This window comes from Vespa mandarinia, chromosome 21, assembly GCF_050613455.1.
Source record: "Vespa mandarinia isolate Hongniang chromosome 21, ASM5061345v1, whole genome shotgun sequence".
NCBI lineage: Eukaryota > Metazoa > Arthropoda > Insecta > Hymenoptera > Vespidae > Vespa > Vespa mandarinia.
The window spans coordinates 2,612,033-2,615,639 of NC_140830.1; the positions used below are offsets into that span (position 1 = coordinate 2,612,033).

Consider the following 3,607-nt stretch of genomic DNA (forward strand, 5'->3'; position numbering starts at 1 on the left):
ATGTCAAAATGATCAATGATAATGTTATATATCGGACATAGTTAGAAAGGAATATGGCAATTTCATTTTAAGTATGGAGAAATGAGGAATAAAGATTCAAAGCCGGTCACTGACATTCAGAGAAATGAGTTTGACTTTCGTATAAAATCTATATATATAACTTCTCTTATATACTTCTGTTTTACTTACAAAAAATTCATATTAATATTATAAATATAAATATATTTATAAATATGTTTTAATAAATACCTGAAGATGGTTGTTGTTGCTCTAAGAAAGAGGTGAGAAACTGAACTGATACTTTCCTTCGAGTAGTCTCGGCTTTTATAAGAACCTGTAAAATACCATAGGGAATGGCTAATAATAAGCTGACAAAATTGCATTACAAGTTATCAGAAACTAAATGCAATTTTGACTGCTCCTGATTGATTTTTACCTCATAGGAAATAAATTTTCTTATTGTTCATGAGAGATGATACAGCGACAAAGTATATTGTTGTTTTCAGTTTAATTATTGACTGAAACATATATTGTCATTATTTTATGTAAAATAAAATTGTTTAAATATTTGAATGGAATCCCTTGTTCACGTTAATTCATGTCGAAAAATTCTAGAACATCGATCCTTAGAACGTAGATTCCTAACATAATTGATGTAATGACCAAGTATATATATCAAGATCCATTGAAAAAATTTAAATAAATATATATATATATATACCCATAAAATGTTCATAAATATTGATAATTAAATATTATCCATGTTTTTTAATGTCTTATTTAACCCACGGTAAAAAACAAAAATTTTTATATACCATAAGAGTTACATATATTAGCTGCCAATAAAATAAATTTCTTTTTTAAGAAAAACCTTTCGTTGGTAATAAAATCGAAGGAAAATGTCATAAACAGCAGTCGATAAAATCGTTTGCGTCATTGTTTGATTATACAAAAGCAGAATTCTACTATTATCGATTGCGTCTACCAATCGATAAAATAGGACTCTACTATTAACGAAAGAGTATTATAAGTCGATAAAATAGGACTCTACCACTAACGAAAGAGTATTATAAGTCGATAAAATAGGACTCTATTATTAACGAGAGTATTATAAGTCCATAAAACAGTACTCTACTATTTCTTGATTATTTCTATTCGGTCAATAAAGTACTGATTTATTATTACTTTTTCAATCGATAACACAGACTCTTACTATTATCTACCAATAGTACAACGTCCTACTATAATAGAAAATACTTTTACGTTCGACATGATCGATAAACTATACAAATCTAATTGGAAATTGTCACATGATATTAATACTTATCTTGATTATCTTATTTTATCTTATATTTTTCAAAATTATTAATAATTTTCTTTAATATGATAATCTTTGTAATTAAATGACTTATATATAGAGTATGCTAATATGATTGTTTAATTAGCTATTATGTAGATCTATCTATCACTATATTATTATAGGTTTTAAGTTTTAGCATATAATTGATTCTTTTATTTGTTCTATTCTATACAATATAACATAAAAAAAATAAATAAATTATTTTCAAGCAGAAATTATTATCGTTTACTCATGAATTTATTTATATCATTAATTTTATCATTAAATTTGTAATTAAAGCTAAAGTTATTTAATATATTAGATATCACGTATTAATATTACAATATGATTATAAATTTTAATACATATATATATAATATTTCCTAAATATAATTTGGTACCCCGTTTTATCTCCTTTTCGAATCTTTTTTATTTATTTTTTTGTTTTTTTTTTTTATTAATAATAGAATGTATGAATATTTACAGATTTCGCTTAAAGATATAATAGCCCAAATAATGAATTATTGGATCTCTATCTTCGGCCTATTTCTAACAATCGCATCGTGATCAGTAAAACAAAAGATAAACAAATTAAACTTCAAATAATCACCTGATGAGAAGTATCTGTTACATGAATTATTAAAATAATTTTTAAACATTTGTTATGTAAATAATATCTACAAGTAATATAATGTTAACTACATAAGGGGAAAAAAAAAGGAAAATAAAATACTTTTGCAATTGTTACTACGAAGTCATTAATCTTTTTTATAATTATTATTAAAAAAAAAAAAAAAAAAAAAAAAAAAGAAAGAAAACTGTACGCACACACGTATTATAAAAATTTGCGATTGTCAAAAATACGAAGATGTTACCGTTACATCGTATATAGGCATTCTAAAATCTACGTCTTATTGTCGCGTCACAACTTCTTTTTTAACGGCGCAAGATTAATTAAGATATTACTGTACAATTTTCTTACATATCTCACGTATATGGATTATTTTTTGCATTAGAGAAAAAGAGAAAGAATGAGTAGGAGTGATAGAGAGAAAAAGAGAGAAGGTAGGATAAATAGATAGATAAATAGATAGAGAGAGGAGACACAAAAGGATTCATTTTCTTCGCTGGGGAAGAAAATACGAAGACAATTTTTTTTTTCCCTTATCATTATCAACGATAACATGTATTAGGTGGATGAATTAGCCTCTACGCTTATTAAAAATCGACTTAATTAATTAATAGCAAATGAATTTGTTTAATTGGAAGACTTTGATTTTGTTATTATATCATTTTTCTAAATTTTAATCTTAAAACTATATACACTATATTAGACGTTTTATTATATTATGTTATCTGATTAAAAATAGTCGAAATGTATTTCATGTAAAATCTAAAAACGACAATATACGATAATAATTATTATTAAACAATTTTATCGCGCGAGAAAATGTAACTTTACGTTAGCCGTGTTACTAAACTCGCGTATTACATAAATATCATTTATTGCATAATACACACATCTCACACCAGAGTCGTGTTCACACGCCGGAAATTTCTTATGCGAAAATTTTATTTGATATCGTCAAAAAAAAAAAAAAGAAAAGAAAAAGAAAAGAGAGGAAAGGAAAAAACAAAAAAAGGAAAACAAACAAATTTCAATTAACCGTATACTTTTGCACGCATTGACTTTTCTTCTGTCCTTCTTTTCTTCCCTTTTTTTCATCCCTTTTTTACATTTTCTTCATCGTGTGAACTCGACCCAGCGATCTTAACATTCTTATCGATCTAAAGTGCGATTAAATAATAAGCGATATATGGATGTAAATTTTAAGTAAAAATCTTTTTTACACCACCACTTTAGATACTTATAAAATTCAAGTTACTATATATATATATCGAAAATTTTCTATCTTATTTTAAATATATATATATATATATATATATATATATTAATAAAAGCTCTAATGATAGAATGAATGATGTATGTATGAACGACGATCTTCGAAATATATTGTACAATTCGAACATTCATTCTTATATCGAAAAAGAGAAAGAGAGAGAGAGAGAGAGAAAAAACCAAAAAAAAAAATGAAAAGGAAAAGAAAAAGAAAAAATAAAACAAGACAAGATATTTTAAAGGAGAGAAAAAAGAAGAAACTATTTGTGTATCTTTAAAAAGTTATACATCAATTGTTCAATTATAATTAATTAATTAATAAACCTACATACAGTATATATATATATATATATATATATATATATATA

The 3,607-nt window shown here is 24.6% G+C and overlaps 1 protein-coding gene across 4 annotated transcripts in view; it reads right to left on the bottom strand.

Moving 5' to 3' along the window:
- The window catches only part of SIFa (neuropeptide SIFamide), a 37,828-nt gene that overhangs the window by 1,178 nt on the left and 33,043 nt on the right, over window positions 1-3,607 (bottom strand). For all 4 annotated transcript variants that reach the window (XM_085663309.1, XM_085663308.1, XM_085663307.1 and 1 more), the window contains exon 2: window positions 250-334. The gene's annotated coding sequence lies outside the window, so the exon portion shown is untranslated. The remainder of the gene's footprint in view (window positions 1-249; window positions 335-3,607) is intronic.